A 25,591-nucleotide genomic window follows, 5' to 3' on the forward strand; every position below is an offset into this window, starting at 1 on the left:
CAAACACCTTAAAGACATTCACTTCTCCATATCTCCACTGTCACCATTCAGGTCTGAGCTTTTTTTCTCTAACCTAGACTACTTTGTTGTCATCCTAACTTGTCTCCCTGTTTCCATTCTTACTTTACTTTAAATAAATTTCTACACAATAGTCATGGTCATCTCCTAAATATGTTGATAGAAAAATGCTTCTCTACCTCCTCAACTCTTCAATGATTTCTTAATTCTTGTATAATAAAATTCAAGCTCCTTACTTGAACCTACAACTCTCTGCAGGTTGTGGCTCGTATATTTATTACCAACTTAATTTCATGGCATTATCCCCCAACTTCATCCTACTGCAGCAATAGACCTGCTTTCAGTTTTCCCACATCCATTTATTCTTATCTTTTCATATTCTTCAAAGGGATGGCTCACTCTCATCCTTCGAGTCTAATCTTAAATCGGACACTTTTTGAGATGTCTTCAAACATGATATATAAAGAAGTTTCTCTTTTTTAATTTTTAAACTTGTTTTATCTCCTTATTTTAAAATAAAATATAGATACAAAAATGTCTATCAATTGCCTTCCCAGCTTAATTATTAAGAGGCTAACAACTGTTACAAGAAAACCTTTAGACAAATTAAATGTAGCAGAGTTTATCTGAGTAAAAATGATTCATGGATTGGGCAGCACTTAGAACAAGAGGTTCAGAGAGCTCTGCTTTAGCAGCATGACACACTGAACATGGAAGCAAAGAAATTACTTGATTGGCTACACTTTGCCTTATTTGAGCATTAATTTGCTATAATTTGCCTTATTTGAGCATTTGCCTTATTGGAGTATGATCTGGTGCCTAATTAGAGAGAGATTAATTGTCAGTTTATGATTGATTAAGCTTAAGTTTCATTACATTGCTTACACTGGGCTTCAGTTTTCTCATGTAGAAACCCAAAACACTGAAGTTGTCTTAGCCTAATGGTCTCCTACTTAAATTTTCTCTTAACACATCTTTATTACCAACTGACCAATTAAGTCAAGAACTATTGCTAGCTACTCCAGAATCCCTGCAAAATGCCTTGTAAAGCCCTCCATTCTCCTTAAGCAAATATTCTCTTCACTTTTAGTAATAATTTCCTTGCAGTGCTTTTGTTTTACCACACATGTATGCATACCAAAAGCCTATGCTTTAGTCTTGTTTTATCACACATGTATGCATCGCAAAACCCTATGCTTTTATTATTGTTTTTTAATATATTTTTCCTGTGCATTTTGATTTTTAGGTTCCAATTCTGTTCTTTTTTATATAGGTTTTAATGTTTGAAGTTGACTCAATTTACATAAAAGACACAGATTTTAAGTGTACCTTTCAGTAAGTTATTCCAAATATATGCATCCTTGTAAGTACTAGGTTATCAGCTCAAAAAACCTTTTTTGTCTTTCCCTCAATCCCATTTCCCAGATGCAACCATTGTCTACTCTTTATTACCACGGTTTTTTGTTTGTTTTTGTTTTTTGAGATGGAGTCTCACTGTCGCCCAGGCTGGAGTGCAGTGGTGCAATCTTGGCTCACTGCAACCTCCACTGCCTGGACTCAAGCAACTCTCCTGCCTTAGCCTCCCGAGTAGCTGGGATTATAGGCATGTACCACCAAGCCTGGCTAATTTTTGTATTTTTGTTGTTGTTGTTGTTGAACGCTATATAAAGGGATTGATGCAGTGTCATATAAAGGGAATCTTTTGTTTAAAGGTTCTTTCACTCAGCATAATGCTGATTCATGTATTATTAATTTGGTTTCTTTTACTACTCTATAGGATTCCACTATATGAATATGTTACAGCATTTTAAAATCCATTTCCTTGTTCATGGACACATGCGCTTATCACAGCTTTGGGAAAATATCAATAGAATGTGGACATTCTTATATAGATCTTTTTGTGACTATGTTTTCATTTCTCTTAGGAAAATCCCTAAGTCTGGAATTACTGAATTGTGTAGTAAGCATATGTTAAACTTTCTAAGAAACCACCAACCATTTTCCAAAACATTTGTACCACCTTTCCAAACAGTAATTCATGAGCCTATAAATTGATTCCCACCTTTGCCAACAATTGGAATTATCCATAATAGTCAGTCTAGGGAGTACGTGGTGATATCACACTGTGGTTTATTTTATATTTTCTTGATGATTAATTAGGTTGAACTTTTTTTTTTTTTTTTTTGAGACGGAGTGTCTCTCTGTCGCCCAGGCTGGAGTGCAGTGGTGCGATCTCTGCTCACTGCAAGCTCCGCCTCCTGAGTTCATGCCATTCTGCTGCCTCAGCCTCCCAAGTAGCTGGGACTACAGGCACCCACCACCACGCCTGGCTAATTTTTTGTATTTCTTAGTAGACATGAGGTTTCATCATGTTAGCCAGGATGGTCTCGATCTCCTGACCTCGTGATCCGCCCACCTCGACCTCCCAAAGTGCTGGGATTACAGGCGTGAGCCACTGTGCCCGGCCACGTTGAACATTTTATCATGTCCTTTAGAGAAACTTATTTGTAAAGTGTCTGTTTGAAGTCTTCCTTATTTTAGTTAGATATTGGATACTTTGTCTATTTTTATGTTGTAGGGGTGCTTCACACATAACACACATGTCATATCTTATACCCTCTAATCTGTTCTACTATTCTATTTTTTTAACCCTTAGTCCAATACAACTGTCTTGAGACCTCCAGATTTCTTCTTCTTTTATGACTTTTTTTTTGATTTATCAAAAAGCTGCCAGAATTTTGGCTGGGAGTATATTAAATTTTTTGATTGCTGTTTCTCAACTTTATTATTATTATTGTCACCTTGCCCCATGGGGAAAAATAAATTGTTTAAATTATCTTTAACCAGATAAATTAAAAAATAAGGAAAAAAATTTATCAGGCAGGTATGAGTTTTGGAAAGTGAAAAGCCATTGTAATATCTAAGGGTTTTTGCCCCCTGAGAACCAATTTTCTCCTTTGAGAGGTGGTATTGCTACTGTTGAGAACACAGGCTTTAGATCAATGTGGGAAAAATCTTAGCAATATTCAGTCTTCCATTCCATTAGCTTGCTATCTCTTCCCATTTTTTAGATCTTTAATTACTTTTGACATGGTTTTAGTGTATAGATATTTCACATAGTTTGCTAAATTTATTCCTAAGCAAATGATTTAGTTTTCTTATACCATTAAAAAAGTACTTTTTTTATCACTTTTTTTGCATATATAGAAATGCAATTAATCTTATATTGACATTTTAACTTTTATTTTATTTATTTATTTTTTTTTGAGATGAAGTCTCACTGTGTCACCCAGGCTGGAGTGCAGTGGTGCTATCTCGGCTCACTGCAACCTCCGCCTCCCTGGTTCAAACAATTCTCTTCCCTCAGCCTCCCAAGTAGCTGGGATTACAGGCATGCACCACCACACCCAGCTAATTTTTATATTTTTAGTAGAGACGGGGTTTCACCATGTTGGCCAGGTTGGTCGACAATGTAACTTTTGTAACTTTTATTTTGAATTCTGGTAATAGTTTTTATTCCTTTCTGATGAACTCTATACCTCAACCTTGAAGTTGCTGGCAGATGAAGATGACTTCCTTTCTAGTCTTTGTGCGTTTCCGTGTTCATTTAGTAACACCTTCCTGAGTGGAGGATTATACAAACTTAAGTGAGAAAATACTTTATAAAGGGAAAGTATTTTTGTCGTTGTTTTCCACTGTTGGTTACCTCTCAGTATTAACCAGTAGTGAACCTGCCACAAACCAGTGTGCTCATTATTGTCTTTTCCTTCTCAGGAAACAAGATCTCTGCCAGGATAGATGGACTGATTTCCTAGACTCTCATAGGAAAGATCACAAACAAAAGTCTTTCTTTCCTAGAAGCCAGCTGAGGAAAGCGGAGCCTTCCCAGCTGGCCTTTAAAAGAGAACACAGCAGAAGGATTTGGCCAGTGACTGTAAGTTTGTCCCAATGGTGCTTTCTTCCAGCCCTGCTTCTGAGAAGCTCTCTCAAGTATTTGTTGGCCGTTGTGGTCCATAGCCAAAGTGTTTCTCAGGATAGACAAATTTTTATATCCCATGAAGCATATAAAAACTGGGGTCCTGGCTGAGCTAAGGTCATGAGAAATGAAAAAAAGCAATTAAAGTGGAGACATATTCTATTTTTTTTATCATTTTGTGTTTGTGTATGGCTGTGTTAGCTTCAATATTATGCAAACTTGATAATTAGTTCCTTGGAGATTTGTTGTACTGCCTTGAATTAAATTGAGGAAAAGACTTTCATCACATATCATCATATCTAGATATAGAAGAATTGATGTGTAATATAATGGGGAAAAGGAAAAACAGAAGTAAATAAATAAGAGACTGGAAATAGTGAGTTGGTAAAAGAGAATATACAAAAGGAAAGAAAGAGCTCATAGAAATTTTAAAAACACATCTTGAAAATCTATTCTATATCATACATTATATATTTTTTTCTTTTTATACAGTTTAAATAAAACTTAGACCAAATGTAATATATACTCATTGTTTGCAAGTTCATTAATTACAGTAAGTTTGTCAATTACAAAGGCATGAAAATTACCAGAAATCCCCATCATATCATAGTTAATATAATGTTGTATTCCTTTTTACTCACTCTTTGACATTTATCATCTCTATCATCTATCTTATAGAATTTTAACCAGAAAGAATAAGTTATTCCATATCTTACATCTTATTTAACATTATGCATTTTAATTAATATTATCAAGGTATAATTTATGTAATAAGAGATCCATTCAAATGGATAGTCTGAGTACTGAAAAATGTTAATTTTTAATTAATTTAATTAAAATCTTAATTTTAAATTTTTAATTAATTTTTAATTAAAATTCAACAAATTTTAATTTGTTAAACATAGCTTCTTCAAGATACAGAGCACTTCAATTACCCCAGAGAGTTACCTTATGGCTTCTGCATGCAATCATCCCTAATTTATGCCTTAGACACCTGCCGATTTCTAAATCTATATATTAGTTTCATACATTAACTATGAATATTTTATGTACATTTATGAATTAAGCATATATGAGTTTTATATGTTAGTTTTGCAAATTCCACCATTTTATATAAATCAAACCATACTGTAAGTACTTTTATATTGTTTCTTTTGCTCCACATGCTCTTTTTAAGATTCAACCGGCCGGGAGCCATGGCTCATGCCTGTGATCCCAGCACTTTGGGAGGCTGAGGTGGGCGGATCACAAGGTCAGGATATCGAGACCATCCTGGCTAACACAGTGAAACCCCGTCTCTACTAAAAATACAAAAAATTGGCCGGGGTGGAGGCTGAGGCAGGAGAATGGCATGAACCCGGGAGGCGGAGCTTGCAGTGAACTGAGATTGTGCCACTGCACTCCAGCCTGGGTGACAGAATGAGACTCCATCTCAAAAAAAAAAAAAAAAATGTTCAACCATGTGTGGTTGTATGTATGTGTATGTGTGTGTACATTATTTTATTGCTGACTTATATTGTTGTATGGATATATCACCATTTCATTATTCACCTGCAGATGGTTAATTTAGAGCTATCATGAATAAAGCATTCCATTTTAAAGATCAAATAGAATATTATCTATAGGTATTTTGTAAATGCCACTATTAAGTTGAGGAAGATGCCTTCTATTATTACTAATTTGCTGAAAGTTTTTGTTATTGTTGTTGTTTGTTTGTTTTTTATTTGAGACAGAGTCTCACTCTGTCGCCCAGGCTGGAGTGTGGTGGCGTGATCTTGGATCACTTCTACATCTGCCCCCTAGGTTCAAGCGCTTCTCCTGCCTCAGCCTCCTGAGTAGCTGGAATTACAGGCGCCCACCACTATGCCCGTCTAATTTTTGTATTTTTAGTAGAGATGGGGTTTCACCATGTTGGCCAGGCTGGTCTGGAACTCCTGACCTCAGGTGATCCACCTACCCTGGCCTCCTGAAGTGCTGAGATTACACGTGTGAGCCACCATGCCCGGCCTGCTGAAAGCTTTTTAATCATGTTGGATTTTAAATTTCTGCCTCTATTAAATAATTACATAATTTTTCTTCTTTTTATGTTAATGTGGCAAATCATATTGCTTAATTTTCAAATGTTGAACCAACCTTGCATTATTAAGTTTACCTTACTTGATCATTTTGAAGTATGCTTTTTATATAAGTGTATACTTATTTGCTAGTACTGTATTTGATGTGATTTTTTAAATCTATTATCATGACTAATAGTGGCCTATAATTAAAAATGTCATAATGTCTCTCAGTTTTTGGTATTAGGATTTTGCTGGCTTTATAAAGTGATTGGAGAAGTGTTCTCTCCTTCTCTACTTTCTGAGAAACATTGCATAAGACTGATATTATATTTTTCCCAAATACTTAATAGAATTAACCAACAAAACCATCTGGGCCTAGAGTTTTGTTGTGTTCGTGTGTGTCTATGTATGTGTGTGTCAAAAATTTTGATTATAAATTTTTTAATAGATATAGGGCTATTTTAATTTTCTATTGCTTCTTGTGTTACCTTTGGTAGCTGGCATGTTTTAAAGAATTTTTTATTTCATAAAATTTTCTAATTGTAAAATGATGTTCATTATTATCCTCTTATTAGGTATAGATTCTGGAGTAATTTTTTTTTTTTGGTTGTTTTGGGTATTGGTAGTTCATATTTTTTTCTTGATCTGCTGTCCTTCTAAATTTTGATAAATTGTATTAATCTTTTTTAAAAATTAGGACTTTGCTTATTTTTTTTGCTTGTCTGTTTTCTGTTTCATTAATTTATGCTCTATCCAGTATTAATTATTTTCTTCTTCTTAACTTCAATTTAATTTGTGCTTTTTCTTCTCAGATTCTTAATGGGTAAACCTAGATTATTAATTTTAAATCTAAAAATTTAACCTACATCTTCAAATTAAGATTTCTTTTACTGCATCAAATTAATTTTGATATGATACACATCCATTATCTTTTTAACATTTTTTCTAATTGCTTTTGTTATTTATTTTATGTTACACTTATTTTTAATTTGTAAAAATATAATTTTAAATATTTTGCCATTTTATATATGTATTATTATTAATGGTTTCTAATGAAATTTAATTATGGTCAGAAAACGTAGTCTTATTAGGTGTACACAGATTTAGGATTACTACATCTTTCTGATGATTTGTATTTTTATCATTGCGAAAAGTTTTTCTTTAGCTCTTATAATTTTCTGCCCTGAAGTTTAATGTGTCTGATATTGACACACCTATACCAGCTTTCCTACGTGTAGTGTTTACATTCTATATCCTTCTACTGTCCTACTTTCAGACTATTTATCTTTAAAGAAAGGGAAATATTGAGTCTTTTTCACCTCTGTATTTTAGTTAACACTGTCATTTGATGTAATTATTGATGTGGTTGAATTTATGTCTACCATCTTGCTATGTGTTTCCCATGTGCCCTTTCTAATTTTTCTTTCTCTGTTGCTCTTTTCTGACTTATTTTGGGTTAATCAAATACTTTCAGTATTCCATTTCTTTTCTTTTCTTTCTTTCTTTTTTTTTTTTTTTTTTTTTTGAGACGGAGTCTAGCTGTCACGAGGCTGGAGTGCAGTTGCTCAATCTCGGCTCACTGGCAACCTCTGCCTCCTGTGTTCAAGCGATTCTCCTGCGTCAGCCTCCCGAGTAGCTGGGATTACAGGCACACTCAGCCACGCTAATTTTTGTGTTTTTAGTAGAAACAGGGTTTCACCATGTTGGCCAGGATGGTCTCAATCTCCTGACCTCATGATCTGCCCACCTCGGCCTCCCAAAGTGCTGGGATTACAGGCTTGAGCCACCGCGCCCGGCCTATTTTATTTTCTTTATTACATTCTTAGCCATGTTGCTTTTTATGGTTTCTCTAGAGCTAAAAACATGAATTCTTAACATATTAAAGTCTATTTAGAGTCAATACTGTATGAGTTCATACCTGACTCACACTTTTTACATTACATTGTACAGTACACTTTCAACATCTCACTCTGTACTTGACATTTGCTACTTCACAAATACAATAATTATACTGCATTATTTTTGCATTTGTCCACCTTCTTCATTTGGGTAATTGTTGATGTATGTTTTATTTCTAAATGTTTATTTCTAAAATGTTATTATTTTTGCATTATAGCTGTAGTTCTTTCAGAAATTTAGGATATCAATAATACTTTATATTTATATTTATCATTCTGATTGTATTTTTTTCTTCCTATAGGTCAAAGTTTCCATCTGGTATCATTTGCCTTAAGCCTGAAAAATATACTTTAGAATTTGTCATAATTTAGCTATGCTGATAATTTATCTGAAAGTAGTTCTTGCTTATCTAAAAATAGCTTAACGTCATACTTCCTTTTTGAAGGATATTGTCACCAGATAATTCTGTCTTGTTTTTTCTTTCAGCACTTGAAAATTATTGCACCAGTATCTTTTGGCTTTTACTGTTTATGATGAGAAATCAGTATTTATTATTATCATTGATCTCTGTATATAATTTTTATTTTGTACTCATCACTGATAAGATTTTCTTTTTATATTTGGTTTTAAGCACTATGAGTTGGATGTATCATGTATTTTTTGTTTTTTGTTTGTGTTGTTTTTGCATTTATCCTTCTTGATGTTTCTTGGCATTCTTGGGTATGTAAATAAATATTAATAACCAAATTTAGAGATTTTTCGGCCATTATTTATTTCAATTTTTTATATTATCCTTGCTGTCTTATTATTCTAGAATATTTATTACAAACATGTTAGACCATTTGATGCTGTGCCTCAGTTCCCTAATACCCTGTTCATTATCCTTCAATCACTTTTTCTGTTTTTCAGATTAAATAATTCTATTGATTTATCCTCAAGTTCACTGTTTCTTCTTCTATATTAAAATAGTTCTTAAGACTATTTAGCAAGTTTTTAATTTTTGTTATTGTACCTTTTAGTTCTATAATTTTCATTTGGTTTTATTTTATATATAGTTTTTTTCAAGTCTCTGTTCATTTGTTAAATTTTTGACTTTTTTTTTTTGCTCTTTGACTATTTATTCCCTTAGTTCTTTGAAAACATTTGTAATTAATAGCTGCTTGAACATTTTTGTTTGCTAATTCAACACCTGGCCATTTGAGGTTGGTCTCTACTATATGCTTTTTTTCCTGGACTCTACATTATTGTTTTTATACCCCCATGCATGTCACGTGTGTGTGTGTGTGTGTGTGTGTGTGTGTGTATTATACTGGACATTAATTCTTATTCATTGTAGATACTAAAGATTGTGTTGTCTTCCTCAAAGGAGTATTCGTTTCTGATCTGGTAGGTCATTCAATTACTGGTTGATCACCTTGAATTTGTGTGTGGTGGGGTTTTGCTCTTTGTTGAGACAGATCTGTAGAAAGCCCAAATTATTTTCTAAGTCAATCTAACTTGGCAGATTCATCCTCCAAACTCTATCGGCTCATTAGCTCTTGTTAGGGTCTGGCTTAGACTCTTTTAGGACAGGTCTACAGTAGACTTTATTTTAGAATATGGTTCTTGCTTTTAGGTTGTGGCTTTTCTGGTGTCTCAGATAGATGCTGGAAAGTTAATGAGGTCTCTCTACTCTAGATATACTGGACCATTAACGTCCCCAGCATGACTCAACCTTTCTCTGTTACATTTTCAATGCCACACCTTTTGGTATGCACAGATTGTATCTTTGACAGAGTCATTAGGCATCACTACACAGTCTCCTAGTAATCCATCCTTCATGGTGTTATATCTGCCAGGCTCCACACTTCAGCTGTCTCAATCCTCATGTCTCCCTTTTGTGATGTCTGCTTAGAATCAGAAAAATGTCCTCAGGCAGTTCAGAATTGAATTTCTGTGTTGCTTTTTGTCTAATGTCTGCATATGGTCATCCCATGGTTGTTAAATCTGGCACTAGTTATTCTATCACAGCTTGAAGCAAAAGTCATAATATTTTATTTGGAACACAAAAAAATTATTGTACCTCTATTAGTCAGTGTTCTCCAGAGAAACAGAACCAATAAGAGAAAGAGAGAGAGAGAGAAAGAGACTGAATGGGCATAAAATATCACTGGGGCTGGCAGGGGCAAAATCTGTAGGACAAGTCTACAGTGTGGAAATTCAGGTAAGAGCTGATGGTGGATGTCACAGTCTTGAGTCAGAAATCTGCAAAGCAGGCCAGGCAGGCTAGAAACTCAGGCCAGGTTACTATGTTGCAGTCTTGAGTCCAAATTCCTTCTTTTTAAGGAAACTTCAGTCTTCTCACTTTAAGGCCTTCAATTGATTAGATGAAGCTCACCAACATTATGGAAGGTAATCTGTTTAACTCTAAGTTTCATGACTTAAATGTTAATCCCATGTAAAAAGTACCTTCATAACAACATCTAGGCTGGTATTTGAACAAACAACTGGGCACTACAGCCTAGCCAAGTTGACACATAAATTTAACTAACACAGTACTCAAGATTTTTTTTTAGCCTCTCTTTGTGATCTTCAGCTGCCTACAATTTATTTTATTACTCATTTCTCAGAATTTTCATTTATTTCCTCCTTTTCAATTATTTTATACAAAATATACTTGTTCATATGTCTTTATTTGAAACACTGATTATTTCCTGTGGACAAAGTATAGTCCTAATTAGAAGTATTAAGTCAAATAATTTAAAGGCCATTCGTATATGTTACTATTTGGCCCTCAGAAGAAGTTTAGCATCTTATACATTACCACTATAAATGTATGAGAGTGTCGATATCCTCCCTTGATGGAAAATGCTCAGTGTTTTAAATATTTTGTATTGACTTGAGGAACATTAAATTGTTGGTGTTTGAATTTGTTCAAATGTAATTCCAAGGAGTTTACACACTTTAAAATTATTTTATTACCAATTTCAACTCTTATTTTGAATATTTACGTTGGGCTTATCAGCCTTATTTTTGCAAATTTGTAATAGACAGTTACATAGTTTGGATAAATCTGCTTGGTCTGCCATCTATATATTTCCCACTTTATTAGTTGCTATTTTTTATAATTAAAATAGGAATAAAGCTTTAAGAGAACAATCTAATTTTTAGCATGGTAAGTTCTGCAATTTCTCAGATACCGGATTTATAAAAATTTTTGTGCATTCCTGTTTTTAAGTAATATTTCTTACATGGTATTTCATGGTAGAGAAGTATTTTTTAAGAAATTAAATTATTTTTATTTGAAAAAATTCCAAGTATTAAATTTGCCATTTTTTTGGTTTTTATATTACTTAACAGTGGATACTATTTATAGAATAAAGTGTTTTTCTAGCTCCATTATAATCCATACAACATCAAAAAGAATGCCTCTGTCAAAGCCCTAGAAAAAGTTCATACATTTTTTTCTCAGTGTACTTCATTGGATATACCCTCTATGTTTTGATATGTAGTTTTCTTACAGTCATTATTTTGGAAATAATAAAAAAAATTCACATTGGATTCTTAATTCAGGAGAATTACAAAAATAACTTCTTATTTCCAAGGGCCTGAGAGTTTTGATTTTGTTTGTGTTTGCTTTTGTATTTACTTCTAATTCTGTATAGTTTTGTTTTTATGTATTTAATAGTATTTGAACACCAGCAAGATGGTGTAATAGCAAGAACAATGTTGGAAAGACAGATGTTGCCTGCAAGAATGCTGCTTTCTTCTCTGCTTTTATTTCAAAATTCTAAACGTGTGGGGAGACTGTGTTGAACATCTAGGTATGATGTAGAACAGAGTAATTTTCTGTAAGCAGACTAGAAGAGACATAAAGAGAAATTCTTGTGGATAAAAGAGATAATCGGAGCCTAGAAGAAGCAGAAAAGAGGTCCATGATTCCTCACAGGGGGATGTATCCTGCTGTCTAATGCTGCAGAAGATGAAGAGACGTAAAAAAAAAAAGAATACCTATGCGTTTTCTGGCTTTACCTATATCTCCTCTTTTCTCAAGCAAAAAGCCCATTGGCTTGAATAGAAAGTTAGAAAATTTTACATCTGATGGTTGTTATACTGATAACTGATAACTGCTATGCTGATACCTGAGGACCAGTGAAGCCTTCCAAATTTATGGAGGACAGGTAAGTTCTCAGAATATCACAACCTGAGTGCTAGAAGACCCATAGGAGTCAGATGTTGAATGATTAACTCACCATACAAACTAGAGCTAAGAATCACAGTTAGCTAATTCTCTGAAAATAAATTACTATTTCTTAAAATTTGTAACTATGCACTAAAATTTATAACAGTTTTTATCTAATAAGATTGTTTCTCCATATATTTTACTTTTAAATTTTGTTAATACCTGATATGCTAAATAAGTCTACCATTTTAATGGTGTTTCTGTTCCTCTCTCCTTTATTTTCCACAGCTTTTTTTTTCTTGTATTTTGATATCTTGTTAAATGAAAGAATATCATTACAATGTTTTCTCTGTGGATTTCACATTTTTGTACATTTATATAACATTGCTACTTTTACTAATACAAAATAACTTTCATTGGTTAAATCCTTAGACTTTACCTTGTTTGTTCTTGCCTGAACTTTATCTATTTTTGGTCATCTGTTATGGTAGCACAGTTGTTTTTCTACAGTAATCATTTAATTTATGTGTAGTGTATAAACAACATACAATAAAAGTTTTTTATTCAAAGATTGTCTTTATCTTGGAACATATATTTCATTTCGATTTATCAACTTAACTAATAAGTTTGAATTTTAGTCTTTAAAAAAATCCTTTATTTCAGCCATCTACATTCTAAAATCTGTAGCTCAAATTTGGTCCAGCACCTGTTTTTTTGTGAGCTAAAAATGTTTTTACATTTTTAAAGAGTTACCCCAAAAAAAGGAAGAAGAAGAAAAAGAAAAATACGTGACAAAGACCATATGTGGCACACAAAGCTTAAAATATCTACCATCTGGTCCTTTACAAGAAAAAAATGTTTGCTGACCCCTGCTCTGTTTTATTTCAAAACACCCTTTTAGCAGATGCTCTCTCTAATCCAATTGCTGGTACATGTGACTCCTTGACTTAGAGAGTGGGGGTTCTATTTGCCATCCCCTGTGGCTAGAGCAGGCTGTAAGTGCCAAGGAAAGAATGCTTCCTGGCAGAAGTCCTCAAGCAATGGCTGTATAGTTTGATTAACGGGTGAGTATCCAGCTCCTGCTCTTCACATGGGAGAGCCCTGAGGCACCTGTATACTGGTTTGCAGAGTTCACCACCGTGATCAAGCCCCAGGTGAGTGCAGGGGTGCTGTACCTGATTGCACATACTTTTTGGCTTCCCTTTCTTACTTCTTTATCGTGCTTTCAGTGTTTCCTGGCATTCTGTCCCAAATACACTATTTACACTCAATCATTGCCTAAAATGAATATTTTCTATTTTTTTCTGCTTCCTTGAATTTGACAGAGCTCCTTAATTTCATCCATAATGCATTCCTGAAAACATGTACTAGTTAAATATGTATAATTTGAAAAGAAGGCCTTATATTTTATATATTCTCAGAGAGCCAAATATATGATTTAAAATTTCTCATGACACTAGCCTTTGGTCACAAATTTCCAAGACACATTTTAAACATATTAAATCTAATTATTAATTTTTAAACTTATGCTTTTGCACAATTTTTTGCATGAGCTGACCATGTTTGTCCAAATGACTGATGGATTTTAAAGACTCATCTCATTAGACACACAATAGTTTCCATCCTTGTCTGAATTTGATTATGGTATATTTGTGCTGCCTTTGACTGATAACTTCATTTTTATTTTTTTCTCTTTCTACTTTTTCAATAAATCAGGTCAAAATGAAATTAAGTTTTCAAATAACTGCAAAAAACTGTTCTTCAGATAAAGGTAACAGTGCTGTTGCTAAAATGTACCTTTGGCAAACAAGCAATTTTACCTTGAAATATTTCAATGTCTTTATTCATCAGATGAAGAATGAAAGCCATAATTGACTGGAGAAAGATATTTCAGAGCTAACAATGTATGAGTTTTCTAAAGAATTCCATGCATACAAAGAAAGTTTTTAAAAAAGTAATTAAAAACTGTCTGGTAGCCGTTTTCTCTGCCTCCTCCAGGTGTCCCTATAGTTTTGAACTGCAGTAGCTCAATTCTAGTGATTTTCCTTGCTCTGGTTATTCTTGCAGAATGAGACAATTACTTACCCAGCATTTATTTATGGCAGTGGTTCACAGCCATCACTGCACAATAAAATCCAGGGTGCTTTAAAGACAGTAGGGAGATCTGGGTCCCACCTCCAGCAATTCTGATTTAATTGATCTGGGGCGTGGCCTGCTCACTGGGAATTTTGAAGTTTCCCAAGTGATTTTAATGTGCGGTCGAAACCGAGAACCATATAAAGCATCAGGGAGGAGTTCAGATGGATTCTGTTGGACTTTGGTATTTCCTTGTTTGAATGTTTTCCCTAAGGAAAAAAAAAATGATGTATATAAATGCACAGTATAGTCCTAGTGGGGGTTCTGTTCCTTTTCTGAAGCACGTCTTAGTCTTGTGCTTTATTTAGAAGGAGGGCATTGCATGTTCTCAGTTCTTTGTGAGATGGCCAGGTGCTCACTTGCTATCACTTTGTCTTCCAGGCTGTCCCTGTACCCCTAGTTCATTGCTCGGTGCTGCCATCCTGGGTACAAATGGACTAGAGGATTCCTAGCGTCACTGCTGTACCACAAGAGTTGAGCTGGAATCTGGACAGATTCCAAACTTCCTTCTCTCCTCAAGTTCATCACTTCCTCTCTCTCTCTTTCTCTCTGCATCTCATTATTATAAGACAGCTCTCATAGACAGCAGAGTAGAAGAGTTTTGCCAGGCTCATATCCACTAACTCTTTGATTATTTAAGGCAGAAGTGTTCCCAGGCTTTTGTTTTTGAAGAAGATAAAGGCAGCCATACCATTTGAGAGGTCCCTTTCTGTGTCTTTTTGTATATAGCAAGCATGGTGTTATTACCAGTTTCAAATGTTTACTTTGGATTTAGAGAAGCTCATAGAGATTGCCCTTATGGTTTTGGGTAAGATTGCAGATCTTCTTTCAATTTCATCTGATCATAATTTTCTGTCAATATATTTTTTTTGGTACATGGCTCCCAAGATTTCCTCATTAATAATGCAATGAAGGTTCTTTATTTTCACCCTTATATTGTTCATTTCAATCGTGACCTAAAAGTTGTGAAATAACTGTGGCTGTTCTTTTACATTCTGTGAAAGATGTAATTAGTAACTTTTGATGAAGCATATTGGGTGGTCAGAGTACTCTCCTAGGGCATAGTACTCTGTCAATGAAGCCAATGGTCTTGGGTTCATCCTGAGAGAATAGACTGTTCTAAGATCAGAGTAACTGCCAACTGATCATATACAGGTACAGTGTGAGAGATAGAACTTTCACTCCCACCTACTGCCATCTGTGTGACCCAAGTTATTTCATGTAGCTGCCACTGCCCTTTTTACCATCAAAAAGCATCGGGCTAAGCAAGCAAGGACAATAACAATTCATTTGATAAGCACAGTTCAGTGGTATATGGACAAGCACCTGACATAAGTTGGACCAATCAGAAACGTCCCCAAGACATTAACAGAGAGGCAGAGCCTTAATCCTAGTCTCTCCAGTGATGAAACTTGGACACCTCAGACAGAGGCGGTATCAGTGATCTTACTGCTTGATGTGTGGATGAATCCTTTAGACAAACTGATGCTGTCAAGCCAAGTGAGAAGGAATGGAACTCAGAGAACGTCCTGGGCGTGTTCAAGTTTTTGAGGCCCAGCTAACCAGTAGAATCTTAATTTCCATCTTCCTTAATTAAAACCAGGAAATTCCCCTTTTAACTAAAATGAGTTGGGTTTTTGTCATTTCCAAACCAAACAGTCCTGATTAACAACAGCATGAAATTGTAGTCAGAAGATTTGAGTTTTAGATTTGGCTCTGATTCTGAGAATTTATAGGCATGCCTATGAAATGACAATAACAACACCAGCACATTAAAGAAAAAAAAAAGAAAATTTCTGTCTTGGTATCTGGCATATAATAACAGAATAGAGTAGCATATAAAATGTGTTAATTATTCCCCTTTTTCTTTCCACTCCTGTCCACCCACCAGCAGCAATGAGATCCCAGAGACATCAATAAAAGTGTCTTTCCTTACTTTTAGTCCTCTATGAAAGGGGCTGGTGCGTATGTTCTATTTGGGGGTTCAATATAGTTTGACTTGAATCAAGCCCGTACATCACTGAAGACAAATCTAAAAGCAACTATTTCTGAGGATTTTCCTTGCCCCAGAATCCTTACATTTCCCTCTCTCTGAACAACGACATGATTTTTCTTAATGTCTGTGATAATATGAGTATCACATGTCTAGGGACTTAACAGATCTGCAGGTGATTAACCTGCTCCTCTTGACTAGCTGTTCGGAACTAGGAAGTAAGCCATGGTAAAGTTTTAAAATACCCACAGAAGTCAGACAATGTAACAGTCAACAGAAAAATAAAAGAACATTTCATGTTATTCAATTTCAACAATCTCTGTAAACATCTTGAGGAAGCCAAAGCCTTCTATTGATCAGTTTAGTATGTCATTCTACTCCAGAGTAAAATGGTAATAAAATGAACACATTAAGTGTTCGGAGACTGCATCACAATATACTATGTGTGACAGGCCCCTCTGTGCTCAGAATGTTCCACATTTATAAATAAAAATTGTCTTCTTCGCTTCCTAAAATTGTTCTTTGTTATAAAATTATATCTGTGTAATTTTAACTTTCAAATTCTTATCTTGTTCTTATTTGTGCATTTGCCTCCTGCTTCCAGTTTAGGGAGGGTGATATATTTATATCCATACTTTGAGTTCAGAGACAGCAGAGAGAATTGGATAAACACACCAGGGGCCGACGGGGCCATAGAATGCCTCACTCTGTTCCTGTACACTCCTTTTATTACAGAAAGGCAACTTGTCCTTGGAAAATATCTGTTTATGTCATATCTTTGGGCACGTCAATGTCTTAATGCCACTCTATTAACAAAGCTCCATCAGATTAAAAAAAAAATCTAAACCAATGAAAACAACAAGACAGGATTTGGTGTCTCAGAAAACATGGTCAATTAACATGGACCATCATTACTTTGCATATGAATATAAACACCCTGTATATAACTTGTGTTTTTTGACCACTCATTTTTTTTTAAAGAAAAAGTAGGAGCCTATGGTCAATAGATAATTTTGTTTATTTTCTGTCGACTGATTATTTTTCTCTAAGATAAAACAGTTTATCCCTCTGAGCTTATGTACCTACCTTTCATAAAATAGGAATACTAATAATACATAACCAATAGTTAGTTTAAGGTTAAAATTACATAATGTATGTGAAATAAAATACAAAGCATTTTTTCAAATATTGTACATTAGAATCGAATCAACTCAAGAAAAATTTCCAGAGGGCTCATTGATATTGTCTTCTGGAAAAATAGCCCTGACAAGACAAGTGTCAAAGTGCTTCTTCTTAGGGGGAGAAATGGGAAGTTAAACCACATAATTAGACATCTATGTGTTGTTTGTTTTGTTTTTTCCATCACTCTAAGTCTTATTTTCCAGTGATGTTTGAATGACCTAAGTAAGACCAGCTCTCTATTTCTAATGGGAGACAGGTATTCAGATGACTGCAGTAAAATCACCTACTCATCCCTCTGCATTTTAAGACTGTGACAGAGCTGTTGCTCATAATGATACCAGAATCAAGAAGAAATGCCCTGTGTATCCATCAGATGGAATTCTTACTTGGCATGGAATTAAACCAAGGGAGCTCTTGAGACTTTTAAGTAACCATTTTCAAATTTATTGCATGCAGGCTTGACAGTCTGCAATATGGGATAGTAGAAAGTCAGAGTGATGCTTCCACAACCCAAATACTAAGCATGCTATTTATCTGTTCTGTGCTTGAAGTGACTCCCCATGTAGGCCCTGATTCTTCTGAATGATATCCGCAACCTTTTTATGTGGCTTCATTCTCTCCCCTCTCATGCCTTTGTTTCTACACACCTTCACTCCAGACTGGCCACTACAAGTTTCAGTGATCCTCAGAGTCTAGGTGGTGTGTGGAAAAAGAGATTGGTTTTTGTGTGTGTGCCACATAAGCCTGTATTTTAATATCTCTAAAACTACATTTTCCCAGTAGAAAGTGACTAAGTGCTGATGACGGAGCCTGTGAGGGCTGTATATTCTGTTTCAATGTGAAAAAAATCTCTTAAGAGAGTTAAGATTAGATTGGGCACCTATTTTGATTTTCTTTTGCCATGTGGCTGTCAGCAAGGTCATTTGGGCTGCTCTAGCTTTCAGTGAAAAGTAACTCTCCATCAGGCAGTTGTCATTGATTTCGTGATCCTTTCTTATGCCATAATTTTAACTATCATCATGCAGCAAAAGCAAGGGATTTGGATGTTTAACCATTTCATACCAAACCAAGCCAGGTAGTCATTTGTAAAATGTGAAAAGCTACAAGAGTGGCAGGATATGATTCAGAAAAACATAAATCTTTGGTTAATGTTTTGAAGGATGCCATACACTTGAAAACTGTACTAATTCACTATAGACTCATTGAAATTTTTATTTCCAGTGATGAAAAAAATAGCAGAGAATACTATACATAAAATCAACATTTCATGAAGCAAATAGATGTATTTCATTACGAACGGAAATAACTCAGTAAATTCAGAAATGGTTATGGAAAAGATTGTTGCTTATACTGTGGTCATCTTACATTTTTTAACAGAGATGTTTTAGTCTGGGGTACAGATGTGTTCCTAACTAAAGTATGAGATTAGCAACAATTGCCTCATAGGGCTACTGATGTTCTGATCAATTCTAAATCTAGAATATATAGATATTTTATAATTCTATGGAATATAATGACTATGTTAGCAGCTTTCATACCACATACTTGTATTTGTTTCAAATTATTTCTCTCTAAAAGAAGATTTAAATCAATGTATAGTTGAAGCTGAGTCCTATAAAACATATTTGGTGGGCCTTACACTGATGAGAATAAAAATGTCAAAATTTCATCAAAGCTCTAAATTTAAATGGTTCAATGCCTTTCTGCTTGATTAGCAAGAAATCCATTCTTAAAACTACCCAACTACAGAAAATAAATGATGAGAGAAGACAAACGACATACAAAACAACCAGAAAACAATCAATAAAATGACAAGAGTAAGTCCTCACCTATCAATAATAATCCTTGAATGTAAATGGATTAAATTCCCCATTTAAAATGTATAGACTGGTTAAATGGATTAAAAAAACAAACAAAGAAAAAAAAAACAACTACATGCTGCCTACAAGAAACTCACCTCTCCCATAAAAGTATGTAGACTGAAAGTGATGGCATTCAAACAGAAACAAAAGTGAGCAAGAGCAGCTATACTTATATCAGACAAAATGCACTTCAAGTCAAAAACTATATGAGGAGACAAGAACATTATATGATAATAAATGAATCAATTCAGCAAGAGAATATAACAATTGTAAATATATATATGCATCCAACACCAGAGTTGCCAGATCTATAAAGCAAATATTATTAGATATGAAGGAAGAGATGGACCCCAATTCAATAATAGCTTGATACTTCAACACTCGACTTTCAGCATCGGAAAGGTCTTCAAGACAGAAAATCAACAAAGAAACATTGGATTTCAACTACATCATAGACAAAACACAGCTAACAGACTTGTATAGAACAATTTGTCAAACAGCTGCAGAAAGTACACATATTTTTTCATCAATGCATAGAAAATTCTCCAGGATCATTCATATATTGGAAGACAAAACAAGCCTCAAAAAACTTTCAAATTTGAAATCACATCAAGTATCTTATCTGACAATAACAGAATAAAACTAGAAATAAATAACCGAGGAACATTTGAATTATACAAATACATGGAAATTAAGCAACATGCTCCTGTACAACCAATAGGAGAAAGAAGAAATTAAGGAAAAAAGTTAGAAATTTCTTGAAACAAATAAAACAAAAAATACAACATATCAAAACTTATGGGATATAGCAAAAGTAGTATTTAAAGGAAAATGTGTAACAATATATGTCTACATCAAAAATAGAAAAATTTTAAATAAACAAACTGACAATGATCTCAAGGAACTAAAAAAGTAAGAGCAAACCAAACCCCACATTAGTAGAAGAAAATAAATAATAAAAATCAAAGTGTATCAAATGAATGAAATTAACACTAAAAAAATACAAAAGGTAAAAAAAAATTTTAATGATAAATAAAATTGACAAACTATTAATCACACTAAGAAAAAAAGACAAATAAAATTTGAAACCAACAAAAGATTTCACATCAGATACTACAGAAACACAAAGGATCATTAAACTGCTAGCAGCATTTATATGCCAATGAATTTGAAAACCAGGAGGAATCTGATAAATTGTTGGACATATACAAGTGACCAAAATTAAACCAAAAAGATATAGAAAATTTAAACAGTCCAATAAAAAGTAACAAGATTAAAAAGTCTCCCAACAAATAAAAGTCCAGGAGTAGAAGGCTTCAGCAATTCCACAAAACATTAAAGAATATTTAGTACCAATTTTTTCTCACACTATTCCAAAAATGTTAAAGCAGAGGGAACTCTTTCTAGCTCATTCTATGAGACCAGCACAACTCTGATACCAAAACCCGACAAGCACACAACAATAAAAAGAAAACTACAAGGTAATATCCTTGATAAGCAGAGATTTTAAAATCCTTAACAAAATACTGGTAAACCAAATTTAACAATACATCAAAAAGATAATACACCACAATCAAGTGGGATTTGTCCTAGGAATGCAAGGATGATGGACCATAGGCAAATCAATAAAAGTGATATATCACATCAACAGAATGAAGAACAAAAACTATATTATCGTCTCAATATGTGCACAAAAAGCATTTTATAAAGTTCAATGTTTTTTTTTTTTTTTTTTTTTTTGAGACAGAGTCTTGCTCTGTCGCCTAGGCTGGAGTGCAGTGGTGCGATCTCAGCTCACTGCAAGCTCCACCTCCCAGGTTCACGCCATTCTCCTGCCTCAGCATCCCAAGTAGCTGAGACTACAGGTGCCCACCACCACATCTGGCTTATTTTTTTGTATTTTTTAGTAGAGATGGGGTTTCACCATGTTAGCCAGGATGGTCTCGATCTCCTGACCTCCTGATCTGCCCGCCTCGGCCTCCCAAAGTGCTGGGATTACAGGAGTGAGCCACCACACCCGGCCCAATGTTTCTTTACAATAAAAACTCTCAATAAATTAGGTATAGAAGGAAAGTACCTCAACACAGTAAAGGCCATATATGGCAAACCCACAGCTACATCATACAGAACAAGGAGAAGCTAAAAGCTTTTCCCCTAAATACTGAAACAAGACAGAAATGCCCACTCTCCTCACTGTTATCCAACATAGTACTAGAAGTCCTGGCCAGAGCAATTAGACAAGGGAAATAAATAAAGCCCATCCAAATTGAAAGGAGGTAGTCAAATTGTTCATTTCCACGCAACAAGCTCTTACCTAGAGAAAAACCTAAAGACTACCAAAAAACTCGGAATTGATGAAGTCAGCAAAGTTGCAGGTTACAAAACTAACATACAAAAATCACTAGCCTTTCTACACATGAACAACACACTAGCTGAAAAAGAAATCAAGAAGACAATCCCATTTACAATAGTTACAAAAATAAAATAAAATACCTAGGAACACATTAAATACAGGAGGTAAAAGACATTTACAAGGAAAACTACAAAATACTTAGAAATTGAAGAGGATACAAACAAATGGAAAGACATCCCATACACATCGATTGGAAGAATCAATGTTGTTAAAATGACCATGCTACTCAAAGCAATCTACAGATTCAATGTAATTCCTATCAAAATCTTAATGACATTCTTCACTTAAATACAAATTAAAAATTATTTAAATATGTATGGAACCATAAGACACCCCAAATAGCTAAAACAATCCTGGCAAAAAAAAAAAAAAAATCTGGAGGCATCACACTATTAGACTTCAAAATATACTACAATGGTGAAGTAGCCAAGATAGTGTGACACTACTGCCAAATAAACCAACAGTGAACAGTGAACCCAGAAATTAATCCACTGTATCTATAGCCAACAGTATCTACAGCTAACTGATTTTTGACAAAGCTGCCAATAATACTTATTGGGAAAAAGAGAGTCTTTTCAATAAATGGTGCTGGAAAAACCAGGTATTCATATGAGGAAGAATAAAACCAGACCCCCACCTCTCACCCATAAAAACCAAGCCAATGTGGATCAAAGACCTAAATGTAAGATCTGAAACTATAAAACTACTAGAAGAAAACATAGGAGCAAATGCTTCAGAACACTGTTTTGGGAAAAGATTTTATAAATAAGACCTCAAAAGCACAGGCAACATGAAACATAAACTAATGGGATTATATCAAACTAAAAGTTGTGCAGTAAAGGAAACAGTCTGCAGAGTAAAAAGACAACCTACAGAATGGAAGAAAATATTTTTAAATTATTTCTCTGACAGGGAATTTATATCCAGAATATACAAGGAACTCAAATAAACAATCTGATTTAAAAATGGGCAAATAATCTGAACAGACACTTCCCAGAAGAAGGCACAAATGCCAACAAATAATATATGAGAAAATGTTCAACATTACTAATCATCAGAGAAATGAAAATCAAAGCCACACTGATGTATCATCTCACCCTGGTTAAGAAGGCTATTTAAAAAAAAATAGCAAATGCTGGTGAAAATGCAGAGAAAAGAAAACTCTTATACACTGTTGTTAAAGTAAACTAGTACAGCCACTATGGAACAGTATGGAGGTTCATCAAAAAATTACAAATAGAGTGCCCAGATGATTCAACAATTCCACTACTGGGAATTTATTCAAAGGAAAGGAAATCATTATATTGAAGAAACATCTACACCCCTATGTTTATTGAAGCACTATTCACAATAGCCAAGATAAGAATTAAATCTAGGTTGATTGGATGATGAATGGATTAAAAAAACAGATGAATGAATAAAGAAAATGTGGTATACTATTCAGCCATTTAAAACAAAGAATGAAATACTGTCTTCTGAGGCAACATGGATGGAACTGGAGGACATTACGTTAAGTGACATAAGCCAGGAATAGAAGGTAAAACACCACATGTTCTCATTCATATGGGGAAGCTAAAAAAATGTTGATTTCACAGAAACAAAAAGTAGAACAGAGGATACTAGAGGCTGGGAAGGGTAGCAGAAATAAGGGGTAGGGAAAGATTTGCTAAAGGATACAAAATTATGTCTAGACAGGAGGAACAAGTTCTAGTATTTTATACCACTATAGTATAACTAGAGTTTCTAATATGTTACAGAAGCATGGTATTGAATGTTCAACAAATAAATGATAAATGTTTGAGATGATGGATATGCTAATTAATTATAACGATTTGATCACTATACATTATGTGTATTGAAACATCAGTATATACCCCATAAATATGTGTAATTATTATATTTAATTTTTAAAGTTAAATAAAATAAACAAAAAGAAAAAAAGAAATCCAGGCTCTCCCTGTATCCTGCTCTTTCATTTTTCCCTTTGAGGTAGTGCATGGTGGTGTGGGAAACTGATGCTTGCCTTTTTAGGATTCTCACATATCCTCAAATCCACCATGGGTGGGGATCTCTCTGCTTCCCTAGAACCTGAGGCTTTTCCCACTCTGTGGCTCTGTTGGAGATACAACCCCAGAGTTCTATAATGCTGGCTGTACTCCTTTGGGATGCTGATGCACTCCATCCTCTCTGCCCAGCAGAATAGTTGTTTCTTCTCCATCTTTCCAGTTATTGTTTTTATATGAAACTACTTAGGAACAGCTTCCAACAAAGGGCTATTGAGTGCACAGTGCTCACAGGTATTAAAGAGAAGAGGTAATCATGGTTGGATGTGGTAGGGAGGCTTGGCTGAGCAGAGAATGGTCAGGGAAGCTTCATACTAATCTGAGACTTCATCCCAAGGGATTAAGAGCCGAGGCCACAGAATCAAAAGTCTTGGCTTTAATCCTAATTAACTAGTCTGTAGCCTTCAGTACCCAACTTAATCTCATTTTTTTTCCAAAGGAAAATGAGAATAATTCAAGTTCCTGCCTGATAGCCTAATCTGGAAGTACCGAGCCTCATTATTAGTACAAAGTAAGCATCCTCTGAAAGTCAGCTTGACAGAATAGCCTTCAAAAGTCAAGCCCTGTGATGGTGGTATACCCACATTTTAACCATTACTGATCCATCAGTAATCCAGATTTGGTCAACATTTCTTTCTTATAACGGGCCAAATATAGCCTTTCATTAACTTTATCCATGAATTCTGCCCTTAATTTCTGTGGTATATAAGGGTTTATGCTCTTCCAGTTTGACTTTTTAAAAATCTAAAGATAACTGTCCTTCCTTCTTAAGTTTTCACCCGTCTAGGATAAATTGGCCCAGCAATATCAAAATAAGTAAAATCCTGAAACCATGTTGTTCTCTTTCTCCATATACACTCTAGTTTATCAGTAACTTATTAGAGGTTATGGCCCAGAATATTGCAACTATGCTTGGAAATACAAAGTTCAACCAAACTTCTCAGAGCACATGGGCTTTTTCAGCATTCCTGGCACACTGATGATGCAAAGTCAGTTTTAACTCACCTAACCTTCTGGAGTTGTTTACATTCTTGTATATCTTGCATTTGCGCACCTAATTTTTTGAATTTACATACTGAATTTATACTCACATTGGTTAAATTGCATTTATTACATTCAATAGACTCAGCTCCATAATATCAATGTGCTGATAAATTTTGAATCTCTGGTTTGATTGTTCAATATTGTATATTTCTCCCACCTTTCTGTTGCCTTCAAATGTTACAAGCATGTCATGCATTTTTATTATGCCATTTATTAAAATGTTATTTCCAGCTTCTGGCTAAATCTGATTAATTACACATGATTATTTGTCTCAGCTCCTTTGTAAAAATCTGTTAAAATGTCAGTTGATGAAGAAAATATATTAATCCGTAACATTAATCCATAAGGTAAAGAGAATTAAAGGGGAAAGATGTCAGCAAATTTTTGGAAGATAAACAGTGGATGAAAGAATGGTAGTTGACTCAGAGGGAAGAAAGTGAAAACTGAAATGTTTTGAGAGATAGTTGCCTACAAGAAACAAATTTATACCTGCTACAGAACCTTAGGAAAGCTCTGTAACTGGAAACATCAGATAATCTGGAAGGCTATGGGCAGGCTAGGGGCTAGAATACAGGAGTATTTTTCTTTCTTTTCTTTTCTTTTCTTTCTTTCTTTCTCTTTTTCTTTCTCTCTTTCTTTTTCTTTCTTTTCTTTCTTTCTTTCTTTCTCTTCTTTCTTTTTTTTTTTTTTTTTTAGACGGAGTCTCACTCTGTCACCCAGGCTGGAGTGCAGTGGCGCCATCTTGACTCACTGCAAACTCCCGCTCCCAGATTCAAGCAATTCTCC

The 25,591-nt window shown here is 34.4% G+C and overlaps 1 protein-coding gene and 1 long non-coding RNA gene across 6 annotated transcripts in view; one reads left to right on the top strand and one right to left on the bottom strand.

Moving 5' to 3' along the window:
* LOC129048245 (uncharacterized) overlaps positions 1–20,969 on the top strand; it is a 152,486-nt gene extending 131,517 nt beyond the window's left edge. For 2 of the 3 annotated variants that reach the window (XR_010141537.1, XR_008510438.2), the window contains exon 3: positions 3,793–5,165. This is a non-coding gene — a long non-coding RNA (uncharacterized LOC129048245). Of the gene's footprint in view, positions 1–3,792; positions 5,166–8,436 lie in introns of those variants that run through there. The other variant, XR_010141538.1, reaches the window with a different exon arrangement.
* Positions 1–25,591, bottom strand: part of LOC129048244 (uncharacterized) — a 182,601-nt gene that overhangs the window by 120,821 nt on the left and 36,189 nt on the right. The gene's annotated exons all lie outside the window — the stretch shown is intronic.

Source organism: Pongo abelii, chromosome 8 (genome assembly GCF_028885655.2).
Source record: "Pongo abelii isolate AG06213 chromosome 8, NHGRI_mPonAbe1-v2.0_pri, whole genome shotgun sequence".
In the NCBI taxonomy this organism is placed as follows: Eukaryota; Metazoa; Chordata; class Mammalia; order Primates; family Hominidae; genus Pongo; species Pongo abelii.